The sequence below is a fragment of the Aethalodelphis obliquidens genome, unplaced genomic scaffold (genome assembly GCF_003676395.1).
Source record: "Aethalodelphis obliquidens isolate GAN/ISIS:26980383/991018 unplaced genomic scaffold, ASM367639v1 scaffold27, whole genome shotgun sequence".
NCBI classification, from domain to species: domain Eukaryota; kingdom Metazoa; phylum Chordata; class Mammalia; order Artiodactyla; family Delphinidae; genus Aethalodelphis; species Aethalodelphis obliquidens.
In genome coordinates, this window is record NW_020837971.1 from 18,698,458 (window position 1) to 18,720,947 (window position 22,490).

The 22,490-nt window shown below is 43.4% G+C and overlaps 1 pseudogene; it reads right to left on the reverse strand.

Moving 5' to 3' along the window:
• Positions 1-17,016: 17,016 nt before the first annotated feature.
• On the reverse strand, positions 17,017-17,357 carry LOC113629618 (mitochondrial intermembrane space import and assembly protein 40 pseudogene; annotated as a pseudogene).
• Positions 17,358-22,490: the final 5,133 nt, after the last annotated feature.

Here is a 22,490-nt window from a genome sequence, read left to right on the forward strand (position 1 = left end):
ATTTCCTATGAAGTCAGTGTGTCTTGGGTTTAACTTTGAAACAAATTTTAAAAGTTTTAAACTGAAAAAAAAAATGAAATCATACTTTTCATAGTCTTCTGTAACCTGCTTTTTCCACTTACATACCACAGACATCCATCTTTCCATGCCAACTATGTTCTTTTGAGTGGTATTTCATAACACTGATTCCCTCTCTTTTTTTAAATTTTAACACTGTGTGGGATAAAAATGTGCTATTGGATCCATTCATGTGGTGAAAACACTTTATCGTATATAAATATATAGCCAATTAGTCAGGATGTGCATTTCCTCACAGTTCTTTTAACAGCTATTATAAAAGCAACTCATTTCTTTCCATGGAGAAAGGAATTTGCAATGCGATCTGCCGACTGAATGTGTTGGTTTATGGGCAGGAAGTAAAACGTGAGGAGTAACAAGCTCAAAGTTCAGACCACATTTGGCCTTGTATGACCTTCTCTCTCTCTTTCTCTCTCTCTCTCTCTCTCTCTCTGTCTCTGTCTCTACCTTTGCTTCGATAACTTTGCTTTGGGCTTCCTTCACTTCTCTGAAACAGCCCGCTCTCTCTCTCTTTCTTTCTCTCCCTCTCTGAGAGTGTACCTATGCTTAAATAAACTTTGCTTTGTGCTTGAGCTTAACGTCGTAGTTTGCAATTCTTTCTTTACTATCGTGAACCGAGATTGCTGCTCCGGGCCTTCCGTTGACCTCCTCGGTTGAAGCTACTTTGTTACAACGCAAGTCCACACGGTGACACCCTAACCACTGAGGCTGACCTGTCTCAGGAGCCATCCTTCTCCCACCTCAGGGACTTTACTACACAGAATAACCCACAGCGGACGTTTCCCAAAGCCTGCGTTATGTAGACCCTGACACCGCAGGTAGATGCAGCAGAAGCATCCACTGCTGGCTTTATGTTAAGCCTGGTGACCTTTGATCTCTCTCTACCCCTGTTGACTGAAAAAAAAAAAGCACAACCTAAAAGTTGAGAATTATGTTTTATTCGGTGGCCTTACTGAGGACTACAGCCTGGGGTGGCAGCCCCTCAGATAGCTCTGAGGAACTGTTCCAAAGAGGTAACCGAGGAGCTAGCATATATAGGAGTTTGCTGAAAAAAACAAAACAAACACTGTTGTTGAATATGAAAAGATTACTGCTAATCACACACACACACACAAACCCCAGACATCGCAGATTAATGATTTTAGGCTCATTGACAGTATTCCATTGGTTGGCATCTTAACTGTCTGGGGCCAGTATCCTGCTTTTCTCCATCCTGAATCCCCTCAGGGTGCGCCATTGGGAACGGCCGCACTGGCTGAGGGCTTGATGGTCAGACCATTCCTCGTTTACTGAAATGGCAGGGCAACATTGCGTCCACAACCTGGTGCCAGGTAAAGGCAGGTTTTCTCATTCTTCTTAAAATCTTGGGCGTAACCATGGACAACTGTTGGCAAGTACACAAACTTGTCCTAAGGACAACCGGTATGTTCAAAGACCGAAATAGCTAAACCCAGTTTAAGGAATTGGCAAATTTTCCTAAATGCTGTCCGATCTGCAGGTTCCTGCCCTCAGTGGAGATTTCACTTACTGATTACATTATTTTTCAAGAAGTGACTGTCTCCTTTCCTCACCTTCTTGTCTCCAAGAAGCTTCTTAATGCAGGAGGTATGGGGATCCGTTCTGCCCTTTCAAACCTCAGGACCGTCCTCCTCTGGTGTACACTCTAGTAGTACAAAGACTCGGCCAGTGCCTTGAATTACAACATTTTAATTATTTTAGGCCAAACCAAATTCTTAGACAGAGAGGGCATCCTCCCCAAACCTTCTATGTAAGTGAGATGGACAGTACAAGGATTAGCTAAATGCCCATCCAAAACAAATCCCAGGAGTGGTAAGGACAATTTGCAATTGACCTGTGCTTTCTCTCAAAGGAATCTAACTGGGAGAGGGGCGCCTCTGTGTTCCCTGGCTGAAACCTAGGGCACCACTCAAGGTTGGGAACTCTGAAAGGGCGCAGGGAGTGAGACTTCTCCCTGTCACGGCAGGTTTTCCTGAGGGAGTGCAGAGGGCTGCATGGCTGAGAAACTTCCAGATGGCATGCCTGTTGGCAGGGGGTCAGGGGAAGGAACATTTGTCGATGACACGTGCAGGCCTGAGGCTTTGTTTGTTTTTGATTTATTAAGTGTTTTTCTTTTGATTATATTTATCCTTCACGTTTGTCATCTGCCAGGCTTTAGATTTGCCCATGTTCCTCAGCTACCAGTGAGTCCTCTGGTCCCATTGCCAGAGCTGCCCAGGCTTTCATTAAGAAGGCTTTTCCTTTGGATGGTACAAGGGGAAGTCCCAGCAGGCAGACCGGCAAACTCCCTTTGTCTTTCACTGCATTCCCCTCTGAGATTTCCCCACACTTTGTCCACCCATCAGGGTCCAAGTTGTTAGCTAGTTGGGGAAAGAAACAAGCCCAGGGGTATAGGGGAGGGGTTTGCTTTACCCCCTTTCTCTGTTGATACATAAGACGGTTCCTTCCAGCTGCAGTCCATATACAGGACCTATGTATGCTCTACAGCCCTGATTTAAGACCAATTTGATCCCTTAAGCTGGCAGTTCTCAGAGTGTGATCAGAGACCCTTTAGGGTGGCTATGAAGCCAACACTAGTTTTTGGTGTTTTGATTTTGAGAATAATTTAATATATTAACTTTAACATAAACTATTATATCTTAATGTCATTATTTTAAATGTGAAGAAACAGATCCTTACAAGACCAAAATAACACACAGGCCATAAGGTGGGTTTCTCCCTTTTCCTTTTTTTTAAAATTTAAACAAATGTTCACCAGGCCAGTTCAACAAGTAAGGCAAATAACGTGGATATGAACGCTGCAGTTCACAATATACCACATCTAGAACCTAGGGAGGTGCATTAGACAGAAGGGGTAGTCATTCTGATTAGACAATCAAGTAACATCATGACAAATGGATTTGCGGCATCAAAACTCTTCATTTAGATTTCTTATCTCTTAGTGATCAGAGGTCCCACGTTGTCTCCAGTCTTTTTGATACCGACCAAGGTTCGTGGCCTTCCCCAGACAATAGAAATTGACTAGAGGCCGGTCAAGGCTTTATTGGGGCCCCTGCTGCAGCAGGAGGGAGAACAAGTAACAGGTTTCCCTGCTTGCTTCCTGAGGGGTTGGGAAGTGGGGGGCTCTGAGGTGCAAGCTGTTTCCTTATATGGGGTGAGGGCAGGGGTGTATCCAGGGAGGGGTCGGGCCAGAGGGGCGGCTTAGGTTGTTTGCTCACCCCTTAGGGGGTGTTGAGTGCAGGGGGCACGCGCAGTGCCCTGCTTTTGCTCCTGACACCCTGCTTTTGCTGCCAGCTCTTCAGAAGTGGCAGTTGGGCTTTTTTTGGTCTTTTGTATCTTTTGTCCAGAATTTGCCTCAACTGCACGTGCACACAGTTATTTTTAGTCCCATATAGTTTCTTTGTATCTTGTTGCTCTAGGAGCCGATTGTCCAGGTGCAAGCACGGCAGCCCTGCAGCAGAGGGTCCCAGGTCCCAGCCTGTCTCATTTTTGTTGTGTTTTGTGTGAAATCCGTTACAGAATGGAAACCTTTTGGACCTCCAACAATGGCAGGAGTACAGATCAGGGTTGTTTTTCTGGATATGAAAGACTGCAATGACCTTTAACATAAAATCTTTTGTAAACTAGATAACCAACTGCAGCTGTCCCAGCAGCAATGGTAACTGGTGCTCTGGTAGTCAGACATGTCACTCATACACGTGCACGGGACACAGAGCACGAGTGGGCCTGTGCAGACAGCTGGAGTCATGTGCGAGAGGAGTACTCGTGAACTACCATCTCTCATGAGTGTACCGTGGGGTTTTCCAGAGGCAACATGATACATGATGTCATAGCGGATTAAGTAGAGAAGCAGCCAGGTGAAAAGATTCACAAAAATATAAAACAATGCCCCTTTTCTCATGCATGTTATTTTTTTTAACATCTTTATTGGAGTACAATTGCTTTACCATGGTGTGTTAGTTTCTGCTTTATGACAGTGAATCAGCTATACATATATCCCCATATCTGTTATTTTGGTTTTGAAAATAGTTATCTTTCATAAAAATATGTTTATGTTAATCTGTAGCATGTAGTTTATGTTACTATATTGACAAATGAATAAACATTAAAATGTTTTCAGTTTGAATTTCGAATTTGGTACGTATGGATAGATATTGCCCATACAGAAATTATTTGGGGTCCTCAATAAATTGTAAAATGTAAAGGGATTCTGAGGCCGGACATTTGAGAACCACTGCCTTCAGCCAGCCGTTGCATCAGGCACATTTCACTTCGGGGACATGATTCAAAGCAGTACGATGTGCAGGTAAGCACTGCAAAGAGCTGCACCCTCACCTGCTCGAGTTTGCCACTTCCTGTAGTCTTTTTTACTAGGTCTCCCCACGACACTAATGTATTTTGATGTCATTTGTATAATTTCTTGCTTTGTGGAGCTCAATTTGTGATGGAAAATTATGATCAAAGAAAGGCTGGGTGTCATCCAACACGTAAAAGGAGAGTTAGGAGATCCTGTCCCAAATTGCGTGTGTAGCCACGGATGTGTCAATAGATTTAAAGCTTGTGCCAAAATCTAAAACGTAAGCTGAAAAAAAAAAAAATAAGCTGGATGTTAGTGCGTCCATGATAGCTGTAGAAACGAGGAACAATCTAGATTGTAACCAATGTCGGGTTTTGCAAGCATTTGCAGGAAGAAGTGGTGGCGGATTGGAGGGCATCTTTCTCTGCTCCTGCCCCTGTGGCAGCTCTCAGCACCGGTCCTCTGTGGCAGTGCCTGTGGGTGCTCTCGTGGGGATGCTTCAGCGGCTCTCGCCAGAGGAGGGCGTGGCAATCTTTGAAAATCTTTGAGTCAAAATGGACAATTTCACGCTCTCTTTCTACATCAGATCAAAATCTATCATGACTGCTCAAAATGTCTAATTTGATTTCTAGATCTCTGCAGGAATCTGTGGGACGATTTAAGTTGTTCTAGACTAACAGCTAGATAAGAAGGCAAGGGTGAACCCAGCAGTTGGTTAGATCGCAGAAAAGGCTAAGAAGGAGCAGACAGCACTGAAGTGGCCACAGGCTTTCAGCACGAGCTCATCTGGAATGCCCCAAAGTGTGAGACAGGAAGGTTGACTCAGCTCAGCCGTCTCTGAGAAGGTCTGGGGACATGCAGTCAGCCCCAGCACAGTCTATTTGCAAGGAATGTGTCTTCCTTTACCCTCTGAGGGCCAGATGCAACCATAGGGCCCAGGAACAAAGCCTCAGTTGCAGACGTGGTGGGATTCTTAGAACAATGCGGGGCAGGGGCTCATCCCCAGCTCAACCCGGATTGGTTCTCAGAAAAGAGAATGTCATCATTTCCCGCCCTCCCACAGGAAATGATGAATTCATTACATACGGATGTTATTTGTACATTTAAATGAGCAATACTGAGGAATGAACTTCTAATTTAGCAATACAACGTAGTTTTATATTACGTCAGTTCTACAGAATTTTACGTTTCCTGTAAATACAAACTGTACGTCTGTTCCAAAATTTATTGCCTAGATGTTACATTGTAGGGGTTCAAGTAAAAAATGAAATGAAGGGATACGTTAATAATTTAACTGAAACTGAAAACAGGTAAACTATAAGTAATTTAGACTGCATTTGAGACATGGTTCTTATTAACTGCACCCTGCATATAACAGTTTACTAAACATGCAGTTATTTGACTTTTTAAAAATAAGAATTAGACATACATCTATATCACGATCTATAGTATTCTCTACTGACAGAACTGATTTCAAGTTTTTCTTATGCTGTAATGATTACATTTTTCTTCCTGGCACTCAAGTACAAGGATAATCTCTATTCCCACAAGAGTTTTCGAATCAAATCTATTTATATATCTATATCTTTGAATTGCTGTCTGAGCAAAACTGGGAGGACCCATGCCTCTGCGTTTTTTTTTATTTTATTTTTTATTTTTTTAACATCTTTATTGGGGTATAATTGCTTTACAATGGTGTGTTAGTTTCTGCTTTATAACAAAGTGAATCAGTTATACATATACATATGTTCCCATATCTCTTCCCTCTTGCGTCTCCCTCCCTCCCACCCTCCCTATCCCACCCCTCCAGGCGGTCACAAAGCACCAAGCTGATCTCCCTGTGCTATGCGGCTATGCCTCTGCATTTTGATTAATAACAGTGCTTTACAAAACACTGGAAGGAAGGATGGGCTTCATGGATAACTGTGCACTTCCCCTTCCTTCCTCCAGACCAGGCACAGCCCATGAGGGAGGCAAAGGCAGCGTGGTGCCCCGCGAAGCAGTTGCAGTGCCGGAGGAGCAGACTCCCCCTAGAACAGAGGAGATGCACTATAAAGATTCCCATAAATATTTGGTGGCAGGGTGTTTGCAGGTAATGAGCCAGTGAACTGTGACTTCCAACTGTTCATGAGAAGTTCTTCATAAGCTAGGGGAACCTGGCCTACCTGGTGCATAGAGCAGTTGCAGAGATAAGTTCTTTCCAGGAAGAAATACAGGATTTTTCAGTAACGAGTACTACAAGATATCTTTTCTACTCAGGTGACTGCTCTGCCTCCATCTAGCTAATTATATCCTTAGCTCTTCTCCATGCAAAGAAATAGGCCTCTCTTAATGCAAACTGGACTTCATTTGGGACAGCCCTCCCATTCATAAGGAAAGAGCTGGCTTACTAGCTAGCTACCCGATCTCCTTAGCAGATAATGGCATGGAAGGATCCCCCTCCCACTCTACATCTTGTGCAATATAAACTGTCCAGAATAGGCTAATCTATAAAGACAGAAAATAGATGAGTGGTTTCCTGGGGCTGAGGGGAGAGGGGATTAGGAAGTGACGGTTAGGAGATATGGAGGGTTTTTTTTTTGTGGTGATGAAAACAGTCTAAAATTGATAGTGGTGATACAATCAATTGCACAACTCTGTGATATACTAAAACCATTGAATCATACACTTCCAATGAGTGAATTATATGCTGTATGAATTATATCTCAATAAAGCTGTTATACACAAAAAACAGTTGAGGCACTGATAGCTGATACCCAGGCAGAAGAGTGCCATGATCCAACTCTCCACCAACACAGGTGGGTGGCAAGACTGTGCTCACCTGCACCAGGTGAGGTGGAGAAACTCAAGACACCTAGGCTGTATGCTGGGACACAGATTTTTTATTGATTATTGGCCAAAAAAAGGCTTTGGGAGTGACATTACACGGCGTCCCTCAAATGTGCTCTGATATGGTCCCCATAAGACTTAGTACGGTGACCAGAGGAAGAAAGAGAAGGATAAAGAGAAGAGGAGAGAGATGGCATAATACACCCTAGGCCCTTCCTTGGAATTTTCCAAGTGCCTTTCCTCTGCCCAGGATTCTTGAAGACTGGCTGTGCCTTCTGGGTGGGGTGCCCCAGGCCCTGGCAGGACATACAAGGGTCCGTTCCCATTTCTTTTCTTCAGAGCACTCGCTCCCTGCAGGGTACAAACCAGATGCCCCAGAAGCTCTAGGACTTGTGCCTCGGGACATTCCCTAGGGTCCCCCTGGCTGGACCCAGGTTCTAGGAGAGTGGTCTGGAGAATGATTAGGCCTCAGAATGGGGCTGATACCCTGACTTGGGGTGATTCAAATTGTGTAAATAATGGCCCTGCAAAACATTATTTGCCTTGGGACCTATACACCCTCCTGTATGTATTTGTCAATGAAAACTCAATTCATCATCAAGCTAAGAAGGAAAAATTGAGAATTTTGAAATTGAGGATTATAACCTGGGAACTGTCTCGCCTGTTAGAAGTTGAGGGCCCAGTCAAACACATTTTCAAGACAACGGATCGTACATAAAAATGACATACTTATATTTTACATAAAATTCACCAAAGACACACTAGTCCAGGTAATCATGGTCAAAGTGAGCAGCAGGTCACCATGACCCCTTACAGACCTGGGAAAGAACACTAACCTTTTAAGACGTTCCATTGCTAGCATCAGAAGAAAGGAAAACAATTGATCTTTACCATCGAGCAGGCGCTCCCACTTTTGAGGAGGTCTGGTTAATGTACAACGCAGATACACACTGTACCTTAAAGGGGGAGGGAGGAGGCCCAAACAGAGAGAATTTTATGCTTAAATTTTCTTGTCTTGCCTTAAAATGTAAATTTTATTTCATCACCTCCCCCAACTTCAGAAATAATGTTAGTAGAGAAGAAGGAACACCATGTTCACCCCTGTGACTGTCACAGTCAATTGCATGGTCAACTCTTCTTCAAAAGGGGGTCAAGAATACACAAGAGTACAACATGGGGAATACAGCCAATAGTTTTTTTTTTTTTTTTTTTTTTTTGCGGTACGCGGGCCTCTCACTGTTATGGCCTCTCCCGTTGCGGAACACAGGCTCCGGACGCGCAGGCTCAGCGGCCATGGCTCACAGGCCCAGCCGCTCCGCGGCATGTGGGATCTTCCCGGACCGGGGCACGAACCCGTGTCCCCTGCATCGGCAGGCGGACTCTCAACCACTGCGCCACCAGGGAAGCCCTACAGCCAATATTTTTAAATAACGTAAATGGAGTATAACCTTTAAAAATTGTGAATCACTATATTGTACACCTGCAACTTATAAAATATTGTACATCAACTATACTTCAATAAAAAAAGAAAGAAAATAAAATATGAGAAACAAAAAGAATACACAAGGATATACAATTTCTCTTCCAGAAATGGTGATGGGAAGACTGGGTATCTATAACCAAAAGAATGAAATTGGACCCTTATAAACCTGTTGACTGAAAAAAATGCACAAGCTAAAAGTTGAGAATTATGTATTATTTGGTGGACAAAACTGAGGATTTAAGCTTGGGACACAGCCTCTCAGATCGCTCTGAGGGACTGCCCCGAAGAGGTAAGGGGGAAACCGGGATACAGAGGAGTTTTTGCAACAAAGACCAGGTAGTCAGGACATCAAAAGATTACTGTTAATGAAAGAAAACCAGACGTCTCATGTTTAGGAATTTAGTGCTTTTCTATGTGTGGGAAGATGCAAGAGTCTGGGCTCACTGAAATCATCCCTTTGTTCTGCACCTCAGCTGTCTGGGGCCAGTGTCGTGTGCTTTCTCATCCTGAGTCTCTTCAGGGTGCAAGTCAGGGGGTGGCTGCAGTGGCTGACTACTTGATGGTGGGCATCCTGTTTCTACCCTGAGTTCCCTTAGGGCTCACCACAGGGTGGGCTGTAATGTGATGGCTTGATTTGATCCTTTGTTTACTGATATGGGAGGGAAATGTTTTTTTCATTGATATACCATACACAAAAATCTACTCAAAATGGATTTAAGACTTAAAACATAAGACCCAAACTGTAAAACTCCTCAGAGAACACATAGGGAAAAAGCTTCATGACATTGATCTTGACAGTGATTTCACAAATATGACACCAAAAGCACAAACAACAAAAACAAAAATAAACAAGCAGGGCTACATTGAACTAAAAAGCTTCTGCACAGCAAAGGAAAAAATCACTAGAGTGAAAAGGCAACCTAAGGGTTGGGAGAAAATATTTGCAAACCATATATCTGATAAGGAGTTAATCTACAGAATGTACAAGGAACTCCTACAGCACAACAGTAAAACTAACAAACAAACAAAAACCAACCAAACAAAAAAAACCAACTCAATTTAAAAGTGGGGCTTGAATAAAATAGTCAAATACAGAGAATTGAAAAGAAGAATGGTGGCTACCAGAGACTGGGGGGAGAGAGAAATGGGTATAAAGTTTCAGTGGCCCAAGATAAATAAGCTCTGTTGTACCACATTGTACCGATACTCTACAGTAATCTATTGTGCACTTTAAAATTTGTTAAGAGGGTAGATCTCATGTTAAGTGTTTCTTCCACAATAAAATAAAAACAACAGCAAACAAACAAAAAAAGATATATAGTTCAGTTACATGTCCTATCATTTGTGTTATTATAGATATATGTCATGTATATACGTCATAAACATCCAAACACAGTGTTCATCTTTCTTTTAAAGAAATTAATAGAATAAAAAAGAACTTCAAACTGTTTCCCCTGCAGTGGACAGCAGCTGAAATAGCTAACCGTTCTTTTAGTTTTCAGCTCTTCCTTTTTGCTGGGACCATTGAAGTCTCCCTGTGATGGAGCACGACCCTATGGGGCCTTCCCAGGACAGACCCCTCCCCCATATCCTCTGCTTTAGCTCCTCTCTGAAGTACCTAGATAATAGTATCTGATACACATTTCCTGAGTTGCTTTACAGATGTGGAAAAAACCCACCAAATGGAAGACGTTAATTATTAGATGACCATGAGCACATAGCCCCCAGGTCTCCTAGAGCCTGAGGATTGATAATGTGAACCCCTGTGACATCACCCTGTTACCTCACCATGAACCAATCAGAGAATTGTGCACGAGCTGATCACTTACCCTGCGACCCCTTCCTCACCTGGCTTTTAAAAGTGCTTTACTGAAACCCATTGGGGCGCTGGGGGTTTTTGAGCTCTAGCTGTCCCGGACTACTACGTGTGTGGCACCTTACAATAAAGGCTGCACTTTCCTTCACCATAACCCAGGGTCAGGAGACTGGCTTTACTGGGCAAGGCTGAGCAGACCCAAGTTTGGTTTGGTAACATCCCCATGCATGTGTAGTTTAGCAGACCAGCCAAGAATCTGGGCAGAGTTTACAGTCAGATTTTGGGGTTTAGCCACTCTGCGTCTCCTTCCCTTCCAGGATTTCTTCCCAAACTTTCCATCTGCTCTGCCGGCCCCAAATTTTGTCATCTGACACTTCAAGTCGCCTTGAGCAGCCTATGGCCTGGGGAGCTCTCCAGGTTGCTTCAGGCCAACAGCTGCATAATCACAAATCTTGCCCACTAGGCTCCCTGACTTTCAATGACTGACTCCACTCCAGTTTCTACCTGCTTTTGGTCCTGCTCAAGTATATACACACTGCGGCCTTTTTTAAAATTTTTATTGGAGTATAGTTGATTTACAATGTGCGTTCGTTTCAGGTGTATAGCAAAGTGGATCAGTTATACATATACATGTATCCACTCTTTATTTGTTTTTAGATTCTTTCCCCATATAAGCCATTACAGAGTATCGAGTAGCGTTCCCATGCTATACAGCAGGTTCTGATTAGTTATCTATTTTATATATAGTAGTGTGTATATATCAATCCCAGTCTCCCAGTTCATCCCTCCCCACCCTTATCCCCTGGTAACCATAGTTTGTTTTCTACATCCGTGACTCTACTTCTGTTTTGTAAATAAGTTCATTTTCCCCCTTTTTTTAGATTCCATATATAAGTGATACCACATGATATTTGTCTTTCTGTGTCTGACTTACTTCACTCAGTATGACAATCTCTAGGTCCATCCATATTGCTGCAAATGGCATTATTTTGTTCTTTTTTATGGCTGAGTAATATTCCATTGTATATATGTTCCATATCCTCTTTATCCATTCCTCTGTTGATGGACCACACTGTTGTCTTTTTAACTCTTTATTATTATTATTATTTTTTGTGGTATGCGGGCCTCTCACCGTTGTGGCCTCTCCCGTTGCGGAGCACAGGTTCCGGACGTGCAGGCTCAGCGGCCATGGCTCACGGGCCCAGCCACTCCGCAGCAAGTGGGATCTTCCTGGACTGGGGCATGAACCCATGTCCCCTGCATCGGCAGGCGGACTCTCAACCACTGTGCCACCAGGGAAGCCCCTAACTCTTTTTTTTTTTTTTTTTTCAGGTTTTATCAGTGTTATCTGCGGGAGGATTTGACCTCCTGCAGATAGTTTGGTGAAATCGTTCCCCCATTATAGAAGCCAGAACTCCTGTATATATTTTATGTTTTTCTTTAGCAATAAATCATGAATGTTTACCTCTGTCCTTAAATATCTCCTATAACATGATTTTATTGGCTGCATAGTATCCCACTGTATGAACTATCAGAACTTATTTTATCACATCATTATGAGAGGTTTAGTTGTTTCTGTTTGTTTTTATGAGTAACAAATAATAAGATATTAACGGCCACTGGCTATTCACCAAAGTTGAAAGCAGCTCTTTTGCCCCTTTCCTGTTTTCCCATTTCTGTTCCCTTCTAACCTTGAAAGAACCTAATTAACCTGTTGATTCTTTTCCTAGATAAGAAGTAAGAATGAAGAATTAAGTAAAGAATGACTAGCTCTCTACCCTCAAGAGACCCTCTTAGTAATCCTGCAGGCAGATCACGCAGACAAGATAACATATGAAGAGAGAGTCAGCCAGTCTGCACACAATGGAGAAGGATGCAGAACCCAACCTCCTGCCTCGATGATTCACTGAGATTCTTCCCCTCATTCTGTCCCTTCAAACATTATAATGGCTGAGCAGAATCTTTGGAGTTGGCCTTGGGACGTGAGTCCACCTTCTCCCCAGATTGCCAGCTTTTCTGATTAAAGCACCTTTCCTTCCTATTGACACATGCCTCTCGACTATTGGCTTTTGAGTGGCAAGCAGCTGAACTTGAGTTCAGTAACAAGGTGATCATGTGACAGTACACGGCACTGCCCAGCTTTGGGCGGCGCCACTCACACTGTATTGTGCCTGAGACATCCGTAGGAGCACATCTTAGAATACACATAGTTCTGTAGAGCTGTGCTGTGCTGGGGCCATGTCTAGGAGCCCAGGGACACTGTCAGGGAAAAGGAGGATATGAAGCGCTAGAGAATCCCAAAGAAACTATGAGTTGAAGTCTTGGAACTAAATGATATCTTTTCTGCTAACCCTGAAATTACTAGTCATGCCTTTATGTGTCTGCCTGTGGTGCTGCTGAGAAAGTGTGGACTACACACTCTACCAAAGTCACCGGCTTCTTTCTACTTTCACGCATCCCTGCTTTGTCTCTGAATCTCTTACTTTGTCTGACCCTTCCAGTCCCCTCCTTCTCCATTGCTCTCCATGCTCAGCTCCGGGAATCAGCATGGTTCTGTGTAGGTCTCGGTCCAGAGAGTGGCACCTTGACCACAGGGTGCTTGTGAAGACTTACCTAGGGAAGAAGAGAGAGTTCTTTATTGCTGATTATATTGAGGAACTCTCCTGCTGAGGAGAACTTGGGTTAGAAGAGAGAGCATCTTTACAAAAAATGACATGATTATAGTTTCTTTACTGACATGGGTATGTTAAAGGTTCTTATTTAGCTAAGAGACCTTTGGAAATAACGAGACTTAAGAATTACCTTTACTTTTGGCTGTGTTGGGTCTTCCTTGCTACGTGCGGGCTTTCTCTAGTTGCAGTGAGCAGGGGCACAGGCTTCTCATTGCAGTGGCTTCTCTTTGTTGCGGAGCACAGGCTCTAGGTGCATGGTCTTCAGTAGTTGTGGCACGTGGGCTCTAGAGCGCAGGCTCAGTAGTTGTGGCACACAGGCTTAGTTGCTCTGCAGCACGTGGGATCTTCCTGGACTAGGGCTCGAACCTGTGTCCCCTGCATTGGCAGGTGGATTCTTAACCACTGCGCCACCAGGGAGGTCCCACATTTACTTTTCTTTATATTCCTTTCTAGGGTTAGGGTAACATCTTGACTGAAATTTAAATATAGGGCTATAAAATAGAACAATAAAATACTTTCTATTGGAAAGAAAGAAAGAAAAGAAAGAAATAAGAAAGGAAAGAAGAAAGGGAAAGAGAAAGAAAGAAGAAAGGAAGGAAGGAAGAAAGGAGAAGGAAGGAGGGAGCAAGGGGAAAGAGCAAGAAGGAAAAAAGAGAAAAGAAGGGTGGAGGGTGGAGTGAGGGGGAGGAAATACTTTGCGTGGCTTCTCAAATCCAAGCTCCTTCTGGGGGAAGCCAGTTGGGGTCCCATAAGCAAAGTGCTTGATGTGTTCTTTTCAAATGATCATTGATATAATATTCCTACAAGTGACTACATTTTAGACTGTTAATTCTTACTATATACACAGTTTTAGATCTTTTATCTCTCCATCTGTCAGGGAAAGAATTGGCAAGGGTAGGGGTGACTCATCTTGGTTATTTCTTCTAGTCCTGTATTATTTCTCTGGCAATATGAATATCATGGAATTCTATCTGATTGGGCAAAAAATCTCTCTATGTCCTTTTCTTATTATTTTTAGTAAATTGTATCTACCCAGAATTCATATCACTAGTGGAGGCTTCAGTTCTTAAAAAGAATTGATTAACTAAGATTGGTTCTATCTGTACTTGGTCCTGTTGAATATAACATTCACCCTCGTCCTAGCACCAGGTTGATAAAGATAGTGAGAAAGTCCAATAGAACCCAAACAGATTAATAAGGAAAGATGCAAAAGAAGAGTTATAGTTTGGCTATCATGGATCTCACTAATGTAAAGTTTATTGTTACCACCACCAATATAATCAAATGTAACCTTATTAAGAGGGAAACAGAAGGAGATTTCACATACACAGAAGAGAAGGTAGTGTGACCGAGGAAGCAGAGACTGAATGATGTGGCCCCTAGTCCTGGAATGCCGGCCACCACAAGAAGCTGGGAAAGGCAAGGGATGGATCTCTCTTATAAGACAGAAAAAGTGCAGCTCTGCTGACACCTTGACTAAGGCTCAGTGATACTATCTTTGGACTTCTGGCTCCAGAAACATGAGAGAATACATTTCTATTGTAAGCCACTGTGTTTGTGCTAATTTGTTACAGCAGCTCAGGAAAGGAATACACCATGCAATGGAATGCTATATAGCAATAAAAATAAATGAATGGCTTCACACACAACTTGGATGCATCTCAGAAACATAACACTGAACCAAAGGAGCCAGAGTCAAAAGGCAACCCACTGTATAAGTTCCATTTCGGTAAAGTTTAAAAACAGTCAGAACTCATCTCTGTTGTTAGAAGTCAGGACAGTGGTTGCCTGCGTGGAGGGGACATTGACAGCGAGGGGCATGAGGGGTGCCTGTGTCTTCAGTGATGTTCAGTCTTTACATCTAGGGTTGTGTTCAACTTTGTGATGGTTCATTGAGCTGTAATCTTATAATTTAATTTTAATAATTGATTATAATTTAATTATAATTAAAGCACTTTCTATATGCGTATTCCACTTAAAAATTCATTTTAAAAAACTAAATGAAATCTGGTCCAGTGGCATCTGATGTGCATCCCCACCATCGTCTCTATAGAGACTGTGGCTCAAGGGCTGGGATGGGAGTGTGGCTGCACCTGCTCCTTGATCCCCTTTCCCTTCTGGACCTACCCTGGCTTGGATTGTTTCAATCTGACGCTGGTGGCTTCTCTGCTATGCCTTTCTCTGTGTAGATGGTGTGTGTGTTTGATTTGGGAGGGGGCAGCGCTCAGCTTCACCCTGACCTACCCTTTATCACAGAGTATTCCCTCAAAAGGGGGCAACTGTGTGTCCTGTTAGCCGCACCAACAGTCCAGGTCTATAGCATCTGTTCAGGGCAGGACTTGCTATCTCTTGTCCTGTGCCTGGGTGACCCGAAGGCTCCTGTCTCCCCCAGCATCTAAGCTCCACACTGGAATGCCTTATCCCCCCTTCATGTCTCCAAGAGCTTCAGAGATCTGGGCTGGGTGGAGGAGTAACTCCCTTTGCTTCTCTGGCACATCCCGCAGTGGGTCCCTCTCATCTTGCTGGCATGGGGGGCATCTACGGGGGAGAGAGAAGCCAATCTTTTTTTAAATCAGCTTTTTCTTTTTTTATTTTAATTGATGAATTAATTAATTTATTTTTGGCTGTGTTGGGTCTTCGTTTCTGTGTGAGGGCTTTCTCTAGTTGTGGTGAGCGGGGGCCACTCTTCATCGTGGTGCGCGGGCCTCTCACTATCGCGGCCTCTCTTGCTGCGCAGCACAGGCTCCAGACGCGCAGGCTCAGTAGTTGTGGCGCACGGGCCCTAGTTGCTCCGCGGCATGTGGGATCCTCCCGGACCAGGGCTCGAACCCGTGTCCCCTGCATCGGCAGGCAGACTCTCAACCACTGCGCCACCAGGGAAGCCCAGGTTTTTCTTTTAATTGACACCGTTTCCTCTCTCGGGTGCTACTTTGGTAATGATTAGGTCCCCACCTCTCAAGAACATTGCATCTGAACAGGCTGAGACAGAGCCAGTGTGAACAGAGACCCCAAACCAGGGCTTTCGGAATAAAAAGAACAGGAAAAAACAACCTTTCTCTTCACTTACAAAGGGAGTCCCTCAGAGGGTCCAAAGCTCTGTTTTCCAAACGTAGAAAACCTGGAGCTCAATGCAAACTGGAAACCAAAATATATCAGAAAAGAAGCAGGGGGCTTCCCTGGTGGCGCAGTGGTTGAGAGTCCGCCTGCCGATGCAGGGGGCACGGGTTCGTGCCCTGGTCCGGGAGGATCCCGCATGCCGCGGAGCGGCTGGGCCCGTGAGCCATGGCCGCTGAGCCTGCGCGTCCGGAGCCTGTGCTCCGCAAAGGGAGAGGCCGCGACAGTGAGAGGCCCGCATACCGCAAAAAAAAAAAAAAAAAAAAAAAAAGCAAAGAAGCAGAGTGCTTCATCATATACTCAAGGTCTGATCATCCCGTCTCTTCTACAAGGAATGGCCCTACTCCAACATTTTTAAAGGAAGATGTTTGTTTCTATTTCACTTTCCAAGTAGGTATAAAATCTACTAAAAGGGATACAATGGATCAGAATAGATCAGCTCGCTCACAAGAGACACCCCCAGATAAAGATTTTTGCTTGCTGAGATTATTCAGTACATCATTTCAAAGAGAATTCCAAAGGGGCAGCTACATTCGCTGATAGGTTATGTGAGACACACATACATGCAACCCATTTTTCAGCATATATGTCAAGGGGCCAAGACCCCTGATCAGCTCAGTAAGGTAGTTTGTACATTACAGCGCTCAGAACAACAGAGGGAAAGACAATTTCTTGGAGAGATTCATGCGCCCAGCGCCCCGCGCCTTCCTTAGCTGGACCCCTCCTCTTCTTTGGTTGCCATGGCCTCAGAGGCAGCCGATTCCTTTAATCGACCCGCTGGCTTCTCCTCCTCCTGGGGATAGGGGTCCGGGTACTTCTGCATGCATTCCTGCATGGCCCGGACCTGGTCTACACAGTCCGACCCCTTGACATCCTCTGTGCTGCCGCCCCCAAGGCACGGGCAGTTCCAGCTGATGTCTCCGTGGAGCAGGATCAGTCCGTGCTCCTCGTACGGATCATTGGGGTCGTTGGCCACCAGCTCCGAGATTCATGGTCTTCTTTGGTCACAACTATGATTCGATCCTTCCCTTCCTGCCGGCAATAGGCCATGGTGCAGCCGGGCACTCCAACCTCACGCCATGACCTCTCTGCTCCAGAGAGGCCAATCTATTTTTCAGGCACTCCTAATTCCCCTAAATAATTCTTCTAGCACCTCCTTCCTCTCTGGGCTCTGGGTGGGGATAGGTAGGGGAGAAGAACTTCCTGCTTCTCTGTAGAAGCAGAAGAAAGAAGCCTCTCATCATGAATGCTGGGCCAGATCACAAGGTAACTCAGGGACCTACCCACACCCACTCCTCCTCTGGTGAGGTAGGTGGAAGCTACAGGTCTCCTTTTTAGTTCGGGGCGGGGGGAGGCTATAGATGACCTTGACTATAGTGGGGATACTCAGCACCTTTCTGTCCTAGGAATTGGACTTTAGTCACTAATTCTGGGGCAACTGGAAAAATCCCACTTGATCTGTTGTCCCAAGGACCACTGCCCCAATCTTCGCAGATAAAAGAATACTCAAAAGATGGGTCCAAGCAAAGTGTGCAGACAATATTCTTTCTCCCAGAAGTATCTAAGAATACTAGAAGATTGGCTCCAATCTTTGGTAACTTTCATATTTTTATAAGCTTGTATATTTTTGTCTCGTTGGACCCCCAACTATAGTTGTAACTGGAGGAACAAATTATCTTCATATTCCTTGATCCCTGAAAGTTTACTTGTAATTGAGAATAATAAACCCTCATTCTACCTGCATTCATCTATGTTGTTACACTGGGCAGGTAAAACTTGCTTTTTTGTCATTTGCAATTCTTCTTTCATGCCAAGACTGTTCTTTCTCTCTAATCAAGTGGGTGATGCCCCGTCATCATCCACTAGTTCCATGGTTTCTTGGAAGGACTCACTTGACTCAACACTCTGATTTGGCCCAAGGTACATAAAATCATTGCAGAAGATACTTGGATCAGTTCTCTCAACTTCTGTTGCGTTCTCAGGAAAGCATATTCTGACTTCTCTCTCCTCCCCGTTTCTGACCTTTAGTCAGTGCCCTTCCACCGGCTAAATGCTTCAGGAAGCCAGAAGGTGAGAGAGCACAAGGAATCATGCCCATAAGGGTCAGCCTCCTGAGGCCCAGAGCAGAAGGCCGGGGGGGATGGATTGAGGGGTTAGAGCTGGGGAGGAATAGAGTGTAACCAGCACAGATGTCCCTTCTACTAGAGAAGCACAAAGAATCCAGGTCCTTCCAGACCATTAAGGAAGAGCCCATTGGTTTGTAGGTCACACTAGTCACCGTCATTTGCCCCTTGTCCAAGCCCTTGTGGTTCCTTGGAGGTGGGGCTTCCTCGGCTTCATCCTGTGCTATGGGGCTCCTGCCTAGGCGGGGCACCCTGACCGCTCCCCCAGCTCCATTCTCCTCAGGTTTGCCCTGTGAATGTTCCTCTCTGAGCTCCTGCCAGCTCTCCAGGGAAAGCAAAGGTGTGGAGGACGGGTCCTGCCATTCTAGGGTCTACAAATAAAATAAAATAACACTAGCTAACTCTTTTCAGTCAGTTTGGGAATAAACTTTTAGTAAAATTGGTCATGGTAAAGTTTATTTACCACATTTTAAAAGGAATTGATTCCTCATGACAAAAATCTAGAAATTCAGCGTTTACCTACTGTCGCTTATTTCTACTAAGTCAAAACTTCCGGATTTTACAAGATTCTTCTGTCAGTTTTACAAAGTCTCTAACAAACGTTTCTTCTGTGTGTAGAATTAATTGTTGCCAGTATTTTGTGCTGATTGTTTCTGATGGTGATATTATAATTTGGATGAAAAACTGATACTTTGTATTTATTTCTTTAATAATCTTTGAGAAAGTGTGTACAGTTTTGCCCAGGAATTTCAGGGCTGCAATATTCCTGATGATTGGTCTAACATTTTACTTATTCGGTTTCTGCCTATTCTTACCTTCCCTTTTCTGGCAATGTTCTAATTATCTATTAAAAAACATGCCTATATATATATGTATAGATAGATAGATATAGACCCTGACTTTTACCCATAAACATTTTATCATGAGCATTTCCTCAAACTATGCTATAGTCTGCCAAACTGTGATTTTAGCGGCTGTGTAATATTCCACCTAAAGGAAACACCCTAACTTCTTCAGGAGGCCCCTATTTTTGGACTCTGAGTTATATCCAATTTCTCCATATTATTAATAACACTTGGAAAATATTCCTATCTGTAACTCTGCATGTCTGATTGTTCCACTATAACTATTCCTAGAAGTATAATCAGTGGATCAAACGATGTGAAATTTTAAAGCTTCTTGAATCATTTTTCCAAAAGATTTTCTTTGGGAAATAATTTTGGTTTTGCTCAAACACAGAGAAAAGGGGAGAAAAACACCCAGTGTTATACATCATAGCGCATTACTGTATTATTTTTCCCTGAAAAATGTTTAAAGTTGATATTAGAAAATGCTCACTTAATCATAAAAATGAGTGCAAACATTACATTCAACAGCACAATTCTCATAAAATGGCTTTAGTTTAGAGTGCCTCTGCCCCTTTAAACCCCTTTCTAGGCCCTGTTCTCCCCTGTCTCCAGGTGAAGTCTCCAGCAGGTTGTGACTTTTCTGTTAACGCACATGTAATCGAGAACCTCTAAGCTCACTGTGCAAAACACAGCCTCAAGGGTATCCACTTTCAGTAAAAACAAGCTATATGCCCACATCTACCCATTTGCTTGAAAACAACAAAGACTCCTGGATAAACTTGTGTCTACAGGACTTAGAGGCTTCTTTGAGATGACAGGACAGTTAGGCATCCTCAGGTTGGTGTTGTATGAAGACAGGAGCTGGAAAGGCAAGCAGCACTGCACCCAGTCCATGGGCAAGAGCCTTTGCGGACACGGAGAACACGCCCTCCATTTTCACAGCGAAAGAAAGGGGCATGAGCAGAGCCACACACCAAACAACCTCAGTCACATCATGGAAAAGATAGCCCAGAGCCTGACCACGTGTCAGATTCTTTCCCACAAAGCTGGACTTCCAGTCCTCCACTCTTAGTGTAAAGCGACCAGGAAGTAAACTGACATAGAAGATTATATATATATATTCTATGTTTATTCACTCTCTCTCTCTCCATATATATATGTACGTACATATGTATGTATATATATCTCCAAACACAAGGCTAAAGAGATTTCAAAGAATCGGAATAAAACAGATTTCATTACCTGACCACAATGAAAAGAATAAAAAAATCAATAATGGAAAGATAGCCTCAAAATCTCATAGGTCTAGATTCATAATGAAAATTAGAAAATAGTTTGAATTGAATGGTAATGAAAATACCACATATAAAATGTTGTGAAATGTAGCTAAAGCAATATTAGGAGGAAAATTAGACACATTTAAAACAAGGAAAAGCTCAAACTTAATGAGTTAGGCATTCAAGGGGGCAGGTAAACAACTGAATAAAATCATTGTGGTGTGAATTAAATGTAAAACCATCCTAGTTTTCATCAGAGGAAATTATATGATCTATCAGGAGACCATAGCTCTAGGTCTTGGATTTCTCAGTCAAATTAATGGGTAGATTCCTTATGAGGATTTGAAATGGGGTGACTTAGTCCATAACTGACTCCTGTTCACAGAAGCAATGACCCAGGAAATTTCAAGAAAACCTGAAATTAACTTTATTCCTAAAATTTTTCCTCAAAAAATGATTAAAGAGTGTAACATTTTCAAAGTGAAATAAGTAGCTACACCAAAAGCCTTCTCCACTTGGTATAAAATATTGGTGAACAATTGACCTACATTCTGGATGAATGACTGAATGCAAAATGATTGTCTGTCTTCAAAATGGCCATGACAGCAAAAGATCAGAAAGACAAATTAAGGAAACAGGGCTTCCTTGGTGGCGCAGTGGTTGAGAGCCCATCTGCTGATGCAGGGGACGCGGGTTTGTGCCCAGGTCTGGGAGGATCCCACATGCCGCGGAGCGGCTGGGCCTGTGAGCCATGGCCACTGAGCCTGCGCGTCCGGAGCCTGTGCTCCGCAACGGGAGAGGCCACAACAGTGAGAGGCCCGAGTACCGCAAAAAAAAAAAAAAAAAATTAAGGAAACAATCCCATTTACCATCATATCGAAAAGAATAAAATACCTAAGAATAAACCTACCTAAGGAGGCAAAAGACCTATACTCATAAAATTATAAGATACTGATGAAAGAAATCAAAGATGATGCAAACAGATGGAGAGATACACCATGTTCTTGGATCAGAAGAATCAATATCGTCAAAATGACTATACAACCCAAAGTAATCTACAGATTCAGTGCAATCCCTATCAAATTACCAATAGCATTTTTCACAGAATTAGAACAAAAAATTTTACAATTTGTATGGAGACATAAAAGACCCCCAATAGTCAAAGCAGCCTTGAGAAAGAAAAACGGAGCTGGAGGGATCAGGCTCCCTGACTTCAGACTATACTACAAAGCTAGTCATCAAACCAGTATGGTACTGGCACAAAAACAGAAATATAGATCAATGGAACAGGATAGAATGTCCAGAGATAAACCCACATACCTATGGTCACTTAATTTATGACAAAGGAGGCAAGGATATACAATGGAGAAAAGACAGTGTCTTCAACAAGTGGTGCTGGGAAAACTGGAGAGCTACACATAAAAGAATGAAATTAGAACATTCTCTAACACCATACACAAAAATAAACTCAAAATGGATTAAAGACCTAAATGTAAGGCCGGATACTATAAAACTACTAGAGGAAAACATAGGCAGAACACTTTTTGACATAAATTGCAGCAAGATCCTTTTCTTTTCTTTTTTTTTTTAAAGAGTCCTTGCTTTTTAAAAAAATTTTTTTAATAAGGCTTTTTAAAAAAATTTTATTTATTTTATTTTTTTTGGCTGCGTTGGGTTTTCTCCAGTTGCAGCGAGCAGGGGCTACTCTCCGTTGTGGTGCACACGCTTCTCACTGCGGTGGCTTCTCTTGTTTTGGAGCATGGGCTCTAGGTGTGCGGGCTTCAGTAGTTGTGGCATGCAGACTCAGTAGTTGTGGCTTGCGGGCTCTAGAGCACAGGCTCAGTAGTTGTGGCTCACGGGCTTAGCTGCTCCGCGGCATGTGGGATCTTCCCGGACCAGGGCTTGAACCCGTGTCCCCTGCATTGGCAGGCAGAT